This window comes from Miscanthus floridulus, unplaced genomic scaffold, assembly GCF_019320115.1.
Source record: "Miscanthus floridulus cultivar M001 unplaced genomic scaffold, ASM1932011v1 os_1334, whole genome shotgun sequence".
Classification (NCBI taxonomy): domain Eukaryota; kingdom Viridiplantae; phylum Streptophyta; class Magnoliopsida; order Poales; family Poaceae; genus Miscanthus; species Miscanthus floridulus.
The window spans coordinates 3,817-20,801 of NW_027097662.1; the positions used below are offsets into that span (position 1 = coordinate 3,817).

General features: G+C 54.7%; 1 pseudogene; it reads right to left on the reverse strand.

Moving 5' to 3' along the window:
• Nucleotides 1-10,197: 10,197 nt before the first annotated feature.
• Nucleotides 10,198-16,737, reverse strand: LOC136533940 (VAN3-binding protein-like; annotated as a pseudogene).
• Between the last annotated feature and the right edge of the window lie 248 nt (nt 16,738-16,985).

Consider the following 16,985-nt stretch of genomic DNA (forward strand, 5'->3'; position numbering starts at 1 on the left):
CTTAGGCTCCAGAGCACAGCCAGGAGCTCAGCGAGCCAATGCGCGCCGAACTTGTTCAACCGGTTGAAAATTCTGGGTTTGAGGCCTTGAAGAAGCATGCCGTTTGCGCGCTCGACCTACCTGTTCGTCCGGGGGTGCGCGACGGCTGCCCAATCGATTCGGATGTGTTGTTCATCATAGAATCGAACGAATTTCCTACCGGTGAACTGCGTGCCATTGTCTGTGATGATGGAGTTTGGTACTCCGAAGCGATGGATGATGTCGAGAAAGAACAGCACAGCTTGCTCGGATTTGATTGTGGATATTGGTCGAGCTTCAATCCATTTTGTAAACTTGTCTATGGTGACAAGCAGGTGGGTAAAGCCCCCGGGCGCCTTTTTGAGTGGCCCAACCAGGTCGAGCCCCCAGACCGTGAAGGGCCACGTGATGGGGATCATCTAGAGAGCCTGGGCCGGGAGGTGTGTTTGCCTGAGCGTAGTACTTGGCACCCTTCGCAGGTGCGTACAATTTGCTCGGCATCGGCTACCGCGGTGGGCCAGTAGAAACCTTGTCGGAATGCATTCCCAACCAAGGTTCTTGGTGCGGCATGATGACTGCATACTCCACCATGGATGTCGCCCAGCAGGAGTTTTCCCTGTTCACCAGGGATACAGAGTTGCAGAATTCCGATGTGACTTCGTTTGTAGAGTTCGCCCTCTATAAGAACGAAGGACTTGGCGCGTCGTGCGAGCCGTTGGGCTTCCGTCTTGTCTGCTGGTAGTATGTCGTGGAGGAGGTAGTCGAGGTAAAGCGTTCTCCAGTCATCGGGAGGGTCGGACTCCACTGCTGGGTCCTCTCCAAGCTCCATGACCTCGGGGTTGGGTGGAGCAGTTGGCGGATCGGCCCTGAGGGTCAGACTAGAAGGGCCATCGTCAGCTTGTTCCGGCCCCGCGTAATGTACCGAGGGTTTGTGTTGATCACTGGCAAAGACGCATGTTGGGACTGGCTCTCGGTCGGATGCTGCTTTCGTGAGCGTGTCGGCCGCTTCGTTGAGGCGCCTGGGGATGTGATTGAGTTCGAGGCCGTCGAATTTGTCCTCCAGACGTCGGACCTCTTGACAGTATGCCTCCATCTTGGCGTCGTGGCAGCACGACTCTTTCATGACCTGGTTGACGACCAGCTGAGAGTCGCCCCTGACGTCGAGGCGTCGGATGCCCAGCTCGATGGTGATTCGTAGGCCGTTGATGAGCGCTTCATATTCTGCAGTATTGTTTGATGAGGGGAAATGAAGCCAAACCATGTACCTCATGTGGACCCCGAGGGGGGATACAAAGACTAGTCCTGCTCTGGCGCCCTTCTTCATCAGCGATCCGTCGAAGTACATTGTCTAGTACTCTTGATCGACGGCTGCTGGTGGCATCTGGACCTCGGTCCACTCCGCGATGAAGTCAGCTAGTGTCTGAGATTTGATTGCCGTTCGGGGGGCATAAGAAATGCCCTGATCCATCAGCTTGAGTGCCCACTTTGCGGTTCTTCCTGTAGCATCATGGCTACGAACGACCTCGCCGAGGGGGAACGACGTCACTACTATCACGGGGTGCGACTCGAAGTAGTGGCGTAGCTTCCTTTTGGTGATGAGGACGATGTAGAGGAGTTTCTGGATTTGGGAGTAGCGGGTTTTGGAGTCGGTTAACACCTCGCTGATGAAATATATAGGGCATTGCACCCTGAAGGCGTGCCCCTCTTCCACTCGCTCTACTATTAAGGCGGAGCTGACCACTTGGGTGGTGGCCGATATATACAGTAGGAGAGATTCTCCGTCGTATGGAGGAACTAGAACCGGCGGCTTAGTTAAAAATCGTTTAACCATGTCAAGCGCCTCCTAAGCCTCGGCTGTCCACTCGAAGCAGTTAGTTTTCTTTAGGAGTCGATAAAGGGGGAGTCCTCGTTCACCGAGGCGTGAAATGAATCGGCTGAGGGCGGCAAGGCACCCTGTGATCCACTGAACCCCCTTTATGTTTTGGATCGGGCCTATCCTTGTGATGGCTGATATTTTCTTCGGGTTGGCTTCGATGCCACGCTCGAAGATGATGAAGCCGAGCAGCATGCCCCTCGGGACCCCGAAAACACATTTTTCGGGATTGAGTTTGATGCCGTTTGCCCGGAGTTTCGCAAAGGTTCGTTTAAGGTCGGCGACAAGGTGGTCAGCTCGCTTGGATTTGACTACGATGTCGTCGACATAGGCCTCAACGGTTCGCCCGATGAGGTCTCCGAAGCAATTAAGCATACAACGCTGGTACGTTGCCCCAGCATTCTTCAGACCGAACAGCATTGAAATGTAGCAAAACGATCCGAAGGGTGTGATAAAAGATGTCGTGAGTTGGTCGGACTCTTTCATCGCGATTTGATGGTAGCCAGAGTATGCGTCAAGGAAGCAGAGGGTTTCGCACCCCGAGGTGGAATCGACTATTTGGTCTATTCATGGTAAAGGAAACGGATCCTTTGGACATGCTTTGTTGAGGCCGGTATAATCGACACACATTCTCCAATTCCCGCTCTTTTTTCGAACAAGAACAGGATTTGCTAACCACTCTGGGTGGTATACTTCCTTAATGAATCCTGCGGCCAGTAGTTTGGCTATCTCCTCGCCGATGGCCCTGTGTTTCTCCTCGTCGAACGGTGTAGGCGTTGTTTCACCGGCTTGGAGCCCGGGAGGATTTGGAGAGTATGCTCGGCGACCTCCCTTGGGATGCCCGGCATATCCGAGGGTTTCCATGCAAAGATGTCCTTGTTGGTGCGGAGGAAGTCGACAAGCGCGCTTTCCTATTCGGAGGAGAGCGCGGTCCCGATATGGACTTTTTTGCCCTCGGAGCTACTGGGATCCAAGAGGACGTCCCTGGAGCCTTCTGCTAATTCGAACGATCCGAATGACTTCTTTGCGTCGGGTGTCCCTTCAATGACCTCCTCCCTGAGGGTGGTGAGCTCTTCGGATGCGATGACTGCAGATGCGTGTCCGCAGCATTCGACCTCACACTCGTAAGCGCGCTGGAAGGAGGTGCCGATGGTGATGACCCCACGGGGACCCAGCATCTTCAGCTTCAGGTACGTGTAATTGGGTATGGCAATGAACTTCGCGTAGCATGGTCGCCCCAGGATGGCGTGGAAAGTCCCCGGGAACCCCACTACATCGAAGGTGAGGGTCTCAGTCCGGTAATTGGACCGATCCCCAAAAGTGACGGGCAGGTCGATCTGCCCTAGTGGCACGGCTTGCCTTCCAGGCACGACGCCATGGAAAGGTGCTCGGATGGGATGGAGGTTCGTTCGGTCGACGCCCATCTCGTCGAGCGTCTTGGCGTACATGATGTTGAGGCCGCTGCCTCCATCCATCAGTACTTTGGTGAGTAGCTTTGGACCGACGATTGGATCGACGACGAGCGGGTACCTTCCCGGGTGTGGGATGGCATCCGGATGGTCGGTCTGGTCGAAGGTTATGGCGGATTTCGACCACCGGAGAAAAACTGGCGTGGCCGGTCCAGCGGTATAGACCTCACGACGTGCGACCTTCTGGCGGCGCCTGGAGTCGTAGGCCATTGATCCTTCGAAGATCATGAGAGCACCGGTCAGCGTTGGAAAGGTGTCGTCCTTCTCCTCTGTGTCGTCAGTGGTGGGGACAGGCTCCTTCCCCTGCTCCCCCTTGTTAAGTCCCCTGGCCAAGTATTTGCGCATAAGGCCGCAATCTTTGTATAGATGCTTGGCCGGGAAGGCGTGGTTCGGACATGGCCCCTTGAGCATTTTTTTGAAGTGGTTCGGAGTGCCCTCCACGGGCTTTCGACCACCTTTGCGGTCGGCAGCGGCCGCGAGCGAGTTGTCACGCCGTTGCTTCTTATTTTTCCCTTTGGCAGGATGGTTGGAGGCACCTTCGCCGGCATCCTCGTTCCGCCTTGTCTTTCCGTCGGAGCGATCAAAGATGGCTCCGACCGCCTCCTCTCTAGAGGCGTGACTGGTGGCGATGTCCAGGAGTTCCTTGGTAGTCCATGGGCCCCTGCATCCTAGCTTGTGGACCAGGGATTCGCAGGTTGTCCTGGACAAAAAGGCTCCTATCACATCGGCGTCGGCGACGTTCGGGAGCTCGTTGCACTATCGAGAGAAACGCCGGATGTACCCGTGGAGGGTTTCATCGGCCTTCTGGCAGTAGTTCTTGAGGTCCCATGGGTTTCTAGGGCGTTTGTACGTGCCCTGGAAGTTACCCACGAAGATCTCCATCAGATCCGCCCAACTTTGAATAGCATTGGACGGCAGGTGCTCCAGCCATGCTCGCGCCGAATCGGCCAAGAACAGTGGGAGATTGCGAATAATGAAGTTGTCATCACTCGCACCACCGGCCTAACATGCAAGCCGATAATCTTCGAGCCAAAGCCCGGGATTTGTTTTGCCAGAATATTTAGGAATGTTGGTAGGCGGTTGATACCTTAGGGGGAACGCAGCGTTGAGGATGTGTCGACCGAAGGCCTGAGGGCCTGGTAGGCCAGGGCTCGGGCTTCGGTCCCCGTTGCTGTCGTAGCGTCCGCCACGTCAAGGATGGTAGCTGCGGCGTGCTGCTTCTCCATCGTCGCCGTGGGCACGTCTCTGAGCGTCGATGATGCTGCGTACGTCGCGGTCACAACCGAGGCGTTGATGCACTGGGACGGCGGAGGGCTGCCTGCCGCCTGGCGGTGTTTGGTGTACGGATGCGTCCTTGGTGGGACGCACTGAGGGCGCGCGCTGGCTGGTGTCGGGTTCGTGTCGTCGAGACAACGAACTTTCCGCCTGCTGCGCCGCTGCACGCTCGAGCAACGTGCAAATCTCCCAGCGAGTGCGGCGATCCTCGGACGTCGTGGCCTCTGGAAGGCCATGTAGCAAGGTGGTTGCTGCGGTGATGTTCTGGCTGGCTCAGGCAAAGTGAGGAAGGGCCCCATCGTCGGTGAGGATCCTTTGATGTACGGTGCGGGCCGTGGCGCGCGCACGCCCCCTGTCTTTGCGGCGTTCAATCTCACGATTGATGTCCGTGTATTCCCGGACGAGCCCTTGCCCGGCTTCATCGATCTCTTGCCGACGGGCCCTCAGCTGCTCCATCCTTAGGCGAGATGGGGCTGTCATCTCTTCCCCGGATCTGCTGTCAGGGTTGTTTGTAGGGGTGACCTCTTCCCTAGAGGCACTTTCGACGTGACCTTCGGGGGTCTGCGTCATGAAGCACTCCCGAGAAGGGTGGTGGCTCCCCCTACTGGAATCCGAGCTAGAGAACGATCCCGGCTCCTCGTTGAGGAGCTCGTAGAGGGTCTCCGTATCCCGCTCAATCGCCCCCACGAACTTGATGTCCATGGGTGATTGAACCATATGTAGCGCCAGAAGGCAGCCAGCGGTCGCCGCAGCCTTGCGGAGACCGAACGGAAACGCTGTCGGGGCGCTCCGTACGGACCCTTCTGGACATAGGGTGGCGTTGTGAGAGGCCTCCTTTGATGACGGGACTCCCCGGGAGTTGCCCGATGGGCCCTCCAGCCTAAGATGGCTGAGGTTGATGGAAGGGGGAGATGGGGCGGCTGAGTGAGTCAGCGCCAGCTCTCCTCTAAGTGTGATGATGAAATCTAGGTCGCCGAAACACACGTGTGCGCCCGGGGCCCAGGTGATTGCATGGGTGGCCATCCGAGGCCTGATTTGGAACGCGCAAGCCCCCTACCTGGCGCGCCAACTGTCGGTGTTTCGTACAAGCACCGGCAAGTAAATTTATAGTAATGTGCGTTAGGCTTGGATGGTGCGCTAAAGGACACAAGATTTATACTGGTTCAGGCCGAATGTCCCTATGTCCAGTTTGCTGCTGCTCGTGTTATTAGCACCGTGAACGGTCTGTAGTAAGGGGTACAAACGATCGAAAGAGGGACTGGTCCCAAGTCTCTCTGATGGAAGGGTTGAAAGGTGGTCAAGAGCTTCGTAGCCGCTTGACTGTGTGTATGAGTGCGTCGTATTGTTCGGTCTTCAGCGTCCGTCCCCCTGATGGAGGAAGCGCATCCCCTTTTATAGAGGAAGGGGGTGGCTTTTACAAGGGCGAGGTTTTAGGATGTATACTCTACTTAGTCTTGTGGCTCACGTCTACCCAATTCTCCTCCTTCATTCTGGCGAGTGCGAAGGAAGATAGGCGCCTACAATACTGTTGATGTCTCTGTAGAATATCAGGTTGATTACAGAATGTTGCCCTGCGCAGGGTGTGGGCTATAGTACTGTGGTTTTGACTTATTGGCCTCTCCCAGCCTTGCTCCGCACGCCTTCTGGTTCCTATGAGTCTTCGTCGGAGGGACGAGGGGTCGGGGTCCGGAGCGACGACGTGGTCAAGGCCTTCTGACTTGGCGGACCTGAGGGGTCGGGAAGTGGGTGCCGCTCCCTTGGGTCCATAGTATGATGATGGAATGTCCGTCGTGCGTGGAGATATTAAGTCCTTTTCTGGAGCGTAGCGGTTGTCGTATATCTTTGTCGGGTTGCGTGTCCCAGGGCTGAAGGCGGCGCCTACAACTCTATAGGGCGAGGAGCACGCACCTGTACAACCTTTCGGGCTCTGCGGCGCCCGGAAGGGTCTAAAGCACCTGTCCTGTCATCCCCTGGCAGTACTTTTCCTGCCAGGGCGCAGGGTATGGTCCTTGGAGCCACGGTTGACCCGAACGTCTTGTCTTGCCCTGTACTTATCATCTCGAGGGAATGGGGAGAAGTTGTCAGGGAGGATGAATCCAATCTTTAGATATGGAGCAGGGTGAGACTCGTTCCTCGCTGTCGGGCGAAACGGAGACCAATTCCTATCTCTCGGGTGAGACCGACCTCGCCCCTCCGGGGTCGGGCGAGGCGGAACCTATCCCTCAGGCCTCAGCCCTCGGGCGAGACCGAGCCCGCCTTCAAGGCGTCGGGCGAGACGGAGTTTATCCCTTGGCCCTCGGGCGAGACCGAGCCTGTCTTCAAGGCGTCGGGCGAGACGGAGTTTATCCCTTGCCCTCGGGCGAGACCGAGCCTGTCCCAATGGCGTCGGGCGAGACGGAGATTAACCTTGAGCCCTCGGGCGAGACCGAGCTATCTCCCAAAGGCGTCGGGCGAGGCGGAACCAAACTCCTGTTTACCCGAACGAGGGATGAAACGGCGCCCTTATGCGTCCAGAAGTTTTTCACGTTCGGCGGTTATTGGTTCCACCTTCTGGGGTACCCCGGTATTAGGTCCCCGACACATGGCGGCGGCGACGGAGAGCGCGGACACCCCAAGAACACCGCCGTGGAGGCTGACGCGACGACGGCGGCCGCGTCCGCGGGGAGGTCGGCGGGCGGGGGCTTGGCAGCCACGGCGCGCGCCGAGGAGATGACCCGCGGGAGGTCCTGCGCGGACCGGCGCAGCATGCGCGCCGTCGACGCGAGGCGGAAGAAGTCGTCCAGGAGGTGCTCCGCGAACGGGGACGGCGAGGCCGGTCGTAGCGGGTCCTGCGCTTGCGGGTGGTGTAGCAGCTCCGAGAGGGAGACGAGGACGTGGCCTGGGGACAGGGATGGGATCCCCGCGGGGATTAAATCCCCGAGCGGGGACGGGGATGAGGAAGAAGTGCTCCCCATGAGCCTTCACGGGGACGAGGACGGGGATGGGGCAGTAACCCCCGACGGGGAATTCCCCGTTGACATTTCGAGGTGGGCAGCTCGGCGACTCAGCCCCAATGTTGTCTTGGGACTTCCTTCATTCTAATAAAATATAAAATATTTTACTTTTGTCCTAAATCAAACTTCTACAGCGCTGACTAAGGTTTTTTTTTTTTTTTTTTTGCAAGGAAAAGGGAGCTCTAATCAAGTTACATTCGTGAGCAACAATTTGCTCGATGCATACGGGCACGTTCAGCCTCCAGACAACGGAGTGGTGTGGACTATCTTCCACTCTCAACACACCATCCCCAGCTTCCTTGGTCTCCTAATGAGAAAAAAATTGACTGCCTATATATTCGGAAGCAAAAATGTTGGGTGACCTTAAAAGAAGGCATGTTTTGGTCAAAGGAAGCAACGCAACAGAACGTACTTGTCAGCCGCTACTTTCCGCCGATAATAATGCTTAACGAAAGCAATGCGTGCGCACACGTACTACTTGTTTGTTGGGTCCAGCTCTGGGCGTCCATGTTCCGAAGCTCTTATTTATGCCTTTCTAAAAAAAAAGAATCAAGCTAGCTAGGAGTAAGTGCTAATTATCCGGAAGCAAAAACTTGCGGTGACATTAAGGAAAAAGGCCTGTTTGGGTCAAGGAGGCGACGCGAAAACTCGTCGCGTTCCAAAATGGGTCGGCCGCTACTTTACTTTCGGGCAACAAAGATGCACGCACACGCAGGGCAGCGATGGGAGCGTGCACTCGTGTTGGTTGGGTCCGGGCGTCCGGCTTCGGATCCACCATGTTTTGTTGCAAGGACGACATGGACAGGCGAACGGCGGCGACGACGACTGCAATTCCCCGGCCTGTGCTGTACGGGAAAAGGTCGCCGGCCATCGCACGGCTCCCCGGCATGCATGAGCATGACCAAGTACCGAGCCCGTTCCGTGCGCCGCGCGCGCAGGAAACAAGGGTACGTGACTGCTTGGCCAAGTGACACTTTGTACCCTCACGCCACATTTCTACGGTGCTAGTAGTACCAGGCACACCAATTTGGTCCGTGAGACAGCAACCAATGAAGTAATCGAGGAGTATTTGCTGCTGACGACGGAGCTGATCGGATTCCAAAGGGCAGCAGCGAGAAGAGAACATGCTAGCAATGAGTGACATTGGCACAGTGGCACATGGGTCACTGCAGCTGCATGCATGCGACTGTTTGTTGGATGCACAAACAGTCCTTGTTGCCTCGGCCTCGGCGTGCAGTCCTTGTTGCCACGGCCTGAAACATCCATCCAATCGGATTTGATTTGCCCAAAGAGCCTCCCGCCCTCCGCCCTCCGGCCTCCGGCCTCCGGCAGCCGGCACGCAGCATCTGGCGAATGAACGCCTGAGCTGACCCTCGTCGGTGTCGGTCTGGACCGCAGTCCTTCCTCCGGTCTCGTCCCAGCTGGCTCCCTGCAACCAGACCCATAGTCACCAGTCTGATCTGACGGCGCCGCTCTTTTACCTCCCCCGATGTCAACAGCGTCCCGTCGTCCCGGGCATGGGAAAAGCAGCAGGAGTAGATTCTCATCCCGTCTCGGGTGCTTGCTCCTGCTCGGGGGTGATCATTGCTTGTTGTTGCACAAAGCGAGCAGAGCAGACGCTGCATCCGCTCCCTTTGGCCTTTGCATCGGATCAATCAGATCTTGGCCTCCGATCGCCCTGCCAGCGTCTTCCTTTCTTGCTGTAGCAGTAGTATTTTGCATCGGATTCGTCAGTCGGTCACTGCGTGCAGGAGGACGACGAGTCTGCATGTGTTCCTCTTTGCAGCAAAAGCCGGGAAAGGGAAAGCGAGACGGATCCCGCCCGTCTTTGCGTCACCGATCTCGAGCACGGCAAAGAACCCCGCGCTCTCAAACTCATGAGCTGCGGCCATCAGCTTTGCAATTTCTACACACGCAGGGCTCAAGCTTTGATCTTTGGAGCAGAGACATACTCCTACCTCCCTTCTATACACTACTACTAGTGTAGCTGATCGAGAAGATCTTGTATCACAGAATGTCCAGATCCTGCAACACTCTTGCATTAAACGGTAGCCGCACGAGACAACAAACATCTCTGAATATCTCGCACCCTGCTTCTGCATGCTGGCTGCGATGGTAATGGTCCAAGCTGTCCAATTATCAGGCAAGTGGTCCTGATCTGGAACTGCAAGGTGTGTGATCCTGGCTCTAGGAAGCAGACGATGATCAAAGACAGCGGAGGATGGAGTAGAGTACAATCTTCGCTCCGGCGGCACAAGAGAACAAGATCATCTGCTGCTCCACAGCGGCGACGGGGCCCCGGGGAATTCATTGACGCGCGGACAGCCTCGCTTTCGCTGTGGCTGTTTGCCGGGCCATGGCCAGATGGCTCTGCTCTCGCCTCTCGGCTGCTCGGCGCTCGGCAGGACAGCCCACGGGAACGAAACAGCTTTTGACTGTCCGGTCAAAGATTCATTCACGACTAGAGCTAATCACCATGTACTAACTTTGTAGCACCTAATGTATTGTGTGTAGGAGTACTCCGTACGTAACAGATGGATGGATGGATGGAATGAACAGATGCTTAATTTACTAGAGTAGGTAGGTAATTACTACGGTAATTACAGAGTTACTACTGCTGCTACCAGAACAAAGCATTTATCTTCACCAGCTACAGTTCCAGCATGGCCACACCCCCCAAACGAGAAAAAAGATAGAAGAAAAAGAGTAGAAGCAAAATTTTTACAAGAGAGAGAGAGATAGAAAACAAGAGGGCAGAGCTCAGCAAGCGCCTGCTCCCCTGCATCTTCTCTACCACAAGGCGTCGCCTCCCGCACAAAAACCACACTGCCACAGATTCAACCTCGTGCCCTAGCACTCTAGCGGCACCAGGATCCTCCCCCCACCCTACCTATAGCTAACATAATTCCTGTGGGGCACAGGGCTGCGCGCAGCCCCTGCCGCTCTGTTGCCTTCGACCTCTCGCGTCTGCTCCAGCCTAGCAAGCAACGGACGGTGGATGGCACTGGCCCTGGCCCCCGCGCGCAGGGCAGCGTCGGCAAGTCGCCGGGTGACGGTGACGGCACGCAGGTCAAGGTCCGGTCAGGGTCAGGTCACGCCAGGCGCTTCCGCTCGGCGGCGATGCTCAGCAGCCCGCGCCACGCCTTGGTCCACATCTCGTGCTCCCGCTGGCTGGTGCACTCGAACCTCGATCAACCGGTGCTCGGCCGTCCGCAGGCCGAAGTACCGCCGGTGCTCGCCGTCCTCCAGCAGGTGCCGCCCGGGCCACGCCGCCACGTCCCTGCACACGTTCGATCACCACACCTGCACAGTGACAGCGACGGACATGCATGGGCGTCAGTCAGTGCACGGACAACAGTGCCTGCCCGTGGGCGGGCAGTGGCACGCTGTTCAAGCCATGCGTGGTTGGTTGTTTTGCTGCCGCTTGCTTACTTTTCTTCTTCTTCGTGATCGTCCCTGCCACATGCCGGCTCTTCATCTTCACCATCACCTGCAACGCAAGCCACATTCTTCCGTAAGCTAAACATCATTACAACTGTCTCACGAAAGTTGAACAGCAGGCAGAAGAAGCGATTCATTTACCAGGCCATCCTGTTGATGTACACCGAACGACCTTCCAGTGCAGAGCGCCTGTAGAACCACACACACAGACCAAACATCAGTACAACGTCCATTCTATGCTAACAGTGCTTCATGATTCGGAATGATCGTACACCAGAACATCATGAACAGAACGATCACAGGAACGAAAAAGAGGGGTTCACCTTTTCGGGTGCGTTTGAGGAGCTCAGTGCTCGAGCAAGCAGCTCCTGACTGCAGATGCCGAGGAAGTTGTTCTCCTCCTCCAGCGACACGTCGCTGATGCTGCTGCCGTTGCTCTCCAGCTTGCGGTGCTGCTGCTTGGGCCACGCCGTGCTTCTGGTGGTGCCCTCCCCCAACCGCACCCTTCTCTACCGGGATCACTGCCGCGATGTTCCACACCTCCTTCAGAGCCCTCGCCTTCAACGTGGCCGCGCCTCTCAACGCTACAACCAGCAAAATTTGTTACTGAATGGGCAACTTCGGTTCTAGAGATATAGTCTCAACAGAACACCGCGACGATGACACACCGGTAGCAGCAGCAGCCGTGACAGTGACGATATCACCGGGGCGTCCTGACGTTCACGGCAGACCCAACAACGGCCTCCAGGTGCTCCCGCTCAGCGCCCATGGACTCCGCCGCCTCGACACACTGCGCGGCCACGAGCGTCGCGGCAGACGCCACGGCCATGTCTGTGCGCGCCGCGCGGTCGTCTTTGCCGGACCCTGAGGCCGCAGCGGTTCGCGGCGGCCCACTGCAGCCACGGCAGCTGCCACAGCCGCTACGGACACTGCTGCGTGGACCTGTGCGTTGTGCGCCCGCGTCTCCTCTTTCTTCTTCTCCTTCCGGTCCTTGAGCCACCGGCCGACCGTCTTGTTGCCGGCCCGGTAAGCCTGCGGCTTCGGCGTGCTGACCGCCCTGCAGTACTGCATGATTTCGGGTGTAAAGTTCACTCAGTTTATCAAATGCTGAATTTCCAAAAATAAAAATGGGATCTAGTTATATTTAGGAGTTATTAGGACTGATTATATATTGTCAAAGGTACTAGACAAACAGTAACGCATTCAATGATAAGCAGGAAAATGTTAAATGTGTTGGAGGTACAAATCCAATGCAGTGAAGGTGTTGTTTCAACTGCAACAACAAATAGGGTACACCTTGAAGTGACAGAACGGTTCTAGTTTTCCAGAGATGGGTCATTTAACAAAGTGGCAAACTGGCGGTGATAATTGAAGAAAGGCTGCAGCTCATCCGCCAGTACCATAACACACTACTGTATACAAAACAAATCAATCCATGAAAGCTAAAGCCTGCCGATATTTCCATTTCAGAAACCAGTAAACTATTGCATTATATTAGTACTAAGAATGAGCCCCAGAAGAGAATACAATGGACACAATGATGAGGGAGCGGAGGATGGATAATGCTCGCCCTAGATCAGCTAAGCGCGCATCATTACAGCGGATTAGAAAAGCTCGAGGGAATAACACTCGATTAGGGACCGAAAAGGCCCAGCCAAGCCTCATGATGCGGCAAACGGCACGGACCGCGAGCATGCCTGCGACTGCGAGCCTGCCGCCGTTGCCTTCCACCCAGAGAGAGTGATGGGCAGAGGGTGAGAGGGGTTGGGTGCGACATGGCCTGCTGGTGCTGGTGCTCTACCAGACTGGACATTGCTGCAGTGTTTGCTTGTGCAGGCAGGAGACCAGGGACAGGCGCGCGCTGAGACGAGAGACGACGATAGCAGCAGGAATCAAAGCTTCTTTACGAATACTGTATATGCCCACAGCAAACAACAAAATCCATGGTATCATACAGTAGATAGCTGAGCTGCTCTCTGCTGACTGCTCGGGGAGACTGGGATAGAGACATAGAGTAGAATGTGATTAGATCCGGTGGAATGACCGGAGTGCCGCTGTGCTGGTGGCTTTGAGTATCCAAATCACTAATCAGATCTTTGACCATGACCTCTCACAAGGTGTTGTCTTTTCTCGGGGCATGTGGAACGGCGCAGATGTGGGGGAATTCTTGGGCCAATTTGTCGTTAGATTCCAAAAATTTTCAACCTAAAGTGTCACATCGAATCTTACGACACATACATGAAGTACTAAATGTAAACGAAAAAAAACTAATTGCACAGTTGAGTGAGAAATCGCGAGACGAAACTTTCGAACCTAATTAGTCCATAATTAAACACTAATTGCCAAATACAAACGAAAGTACTACAGAAATCAGGGTGGACGAGCATGAACTAGGGTGGTGGGGGGGGGGGGAACAGCTGAATCTGTGGAGGCATTTCACACTGATTTAACTACAGTATGAGTAGGTACTTGGTAGAATTTTTTGTTTTCAGGCTTCAGGTGTACTATGTATCTGATGAATGACCTGAAATGGAGAAATCTCTTCTTGCAGCTACGCGTCCAAACAAACAAACCTGCTCTTGCATTCCAGCACAATCCTGTGATTGTTTGCGAGAATCATCGAGCCACCACGCTGCTATCATTCCGAAGGAAACATGCTGGAAGAAGGCCATGTTCCGGCTGATGTTTCGACGGGTTACTGAGATGCTGATTTGTAGGAGAGAAAGAATGTTTTATGGCTAAAAAGTAGTGATTCCGACGGAAATTGGAACATGCAATTAATGTTGAAAGGACTGACGGCCAACCCTTCTACAGCCTGTTGAGAGGCCGTAAACGATGGTGGATTATTTCCTGTGGCTGGTTTGTTGTGTGAGGGAAAAAACACGGTTCCTGGCTGGAAATTTACGATCGTTTACGAGCAAGCGAACAGGCTGCTAGAGGTACAGCCAGGAATGATTGAAACAAAGCATGAAGCACAAACAAGAGCAACATGGAAGAGAGGAAAAGGAGACGCTTTCTTGACTACCGGTTGCCACAAGGACCCTCAGATATTTAGGACAAAGGAGGATTCTTTTCTCAAACCAAACAAGAAGGCCAGGCTGGATTAGTACAAACCTTCAAGTTCAGCGAATGAGGGTACAAATTTGTATAAATAAATGGGGGTTTCGAGGATTAGTAGTACGTGCTACAGTTTCATTGAAGAGGAAGGTCTCCATCTGTTTCATGTGGCTGGATAGAGACCTGAAGCTGCAATGTTTATGCAGGGGTTGGTGGTGGGGTGATGGAAAGAGACGCGTCCATGGCAAAAGATTACTACTCCTACAGTAGTGCCACGCTGCTACGCTACACTGAAGACTGCAGCAGTGTGGTGGGCACGGCCGCGGCCCGCGACGGCGAGAGTTCACAACGAAACGAACACGAACTCTCGGACAGACGAGGAGGAGGGCACGACGGATTGGGCGAAACAAAAGCTGTGTGGGAAAAAGCAAAGGGGGACGGGCTTGCAAGTCAGGGGTTTATTGGAAGCCGCGAAAGGCAGGCCTACCAGCTCTTTGTCTAGCTTTTGGTTTTTCTTGTACTCTACTCGTAGCTCTAGAAAAATTTGGTGCCCCGGCACAGGGAAGGCTGCAAGGCTGGGTCGCTTTGTCCCAGGCAGACCCATAGCTAACAATGCCTATGGATGTGTGCCCTGTGGCTGGTCTGCTCTCTCTCTCTTGGACGAAAATGCAGGCAAAAGACCTGCTCTTTTCTACACCACTGCCAGTGAAGTGAATCACTCTGCCACTCCCCCTACGGAAAGCAGGCAAAACTAACCGAAAGCTGCTGTGCTCGTTATTACTATTATAAAATTCTGTACTTTACTAGTACGACAAACAAAACAACTTTAATACTACTGATACAAACAGACAAAAGGTATGTAAACAGAAACTGTTTTCTTTAAAAAACACTACCTGCCCAAAAGACTAGGTAACCTGATGCTGTTATCCAACAAAAATAACACTACTCCAGAATACCAAATGATCTAAACAAAAGCTTGGCTCGGAATCTTCGTCTTTTTTTTTCTTATCCCTTTTTGTGAAGGAGGGCGTGAACCATGGAGCACACAGAACTGATTTTTCCCTCCCTTGCCTTCGAAACAAAGCACACAACACGACCGTACTGCATGTAGTGGTAATAAAGATGCAGAGAATCCGACACATGAACACACAGCAAACAGTGTGTCCACTAGGCCGGCAGTAAAAGCAGTAATTGCTGGATTATCTACCCCTGATTATTCTACAAACACAGTAAACCAGCTAATCTCTAATGGCCTCTAGTACGCCTCAACGTTCCAGCAAACGGCAAGTGAGCCAAATAATTACTAGTGCTGTACGAAACTGCAGGTTAGTGGCAGAGACCAGCACAGTTCTAGCGCTTAAAAAATTGCAGGGAAGCCTGTAGTACGTACGACTAGTAGCAACTCATTCTCCGATGCACCAGAAGGTGGCAAGGCAGGAACTGACCTTTGCGTCATCGATCTCCGGAGAGACCGGCGGCTGTCGGAGAGGGAGCCGCCGCCGTTGAGGGGGCCGCTGCTGTGCGAGAGCCGGCCGGAGGTGAGCGGCGCCACTTCCTGCTGCAGGGTTGCAACACCACAGCCAACAAGAGCGTTTCAGACATCAGGGATCAGGATTCAGAAAAGGTGTAGCAGGAACAAAAAAAAACCCGACTGAAATCATGTTTCTCAGGGGGAAAAGGCATGTTTGTTGCATGAGGAAATTGATGGTGCTTAATGGAAGAGGCCTGATCATTCATGGCGACTAAGCTGCGTACTCCTACTTAACTAGAAAGAATGGTGGGGATTACACTTGTTTTTCCGGGCCTGGCAGGAAAACAAATCTCTCCTTTGGCAGTTTCTCCTTGTCCCAACTCGGGATCAAAGTGAAACCAGGAGGAGAGCTGGCCGATGTGGGAAAGAGTGAATTGACTGGGAAAAAAATGCTAACTAATCGGATGTCCAGATAAGAAAAAGATCCACCAATTCCCGCGAAACTTTGCAGGCAGAGGAAGAGATCGGAACGTTTGTACAGAACAGATGGAGCCAACCAATCTGCAGTAAAATGCAGCCAGGAAAAAAGAAGCCCGAATCGGCAAATAAAAAACGACCAAAGCACACATCTTTTTGTTTTATTTATTTAATGGCGCCCAGGTGTTACCAAGAACCAAGAGGCAAATCTCCTGTAATAACGATTGAAAAGATTCGATTTTTTTCCTTGAAAAAACGGAGAGCGATTTTGAGGAGGAAGAACAAACAAGACGGATCGGAGTAGAGGAAGGAGAGGAACGAGTCAGGGCAAGGAGGCTCTCACGGATTGCGCGAGGATCCGTTCCATGATGAGCTGCGACGTGCGGCGGACGCGAAGGAAAGGAGCTCCCGGACGCGGCGGCGGAGACCCCGCAGACGACGGCCCCGTCATCGAGCTCGCACGCGGCGTCCTCCGCGATGGGGCTGGCCGCGAGGAGCGCGGCCGCCGCCGGCGGCGCGTCGGCGGCGGGGGGGGCGCGAACGCGCGCCCGGCGGAGGCGCTCCAGGAGGGCGAGGAAGGAACTCGAGCGGGTCCAGCGGCGGCTCCGGCGGCCGCAGCTCGCCGGCGGCCACGGCGGACGTGCGGACCCGGGGATCGGCCATGCGCGCGGGGGCCGGGGAGTTATGGAGAGGGGCGGAGTGTGATGCGAGTGAGTGAGCGGGCGCGTTCCCAGTGATGAGTCTGATGACCCCAAATGCCAATTCTGAACGAGAGAGAGACAGACAGTGAGGCGGGTAGTTAGGCCTCCCCTGGTTTATAGCCTCGCCACTCGCCAGCGTTGGTTCCTCTCGTCGTCCAGGCCTTGCTTGCTCGCTCTTCGGGGCCCTTTTTTTTCGTTTCTTTTGTAGTA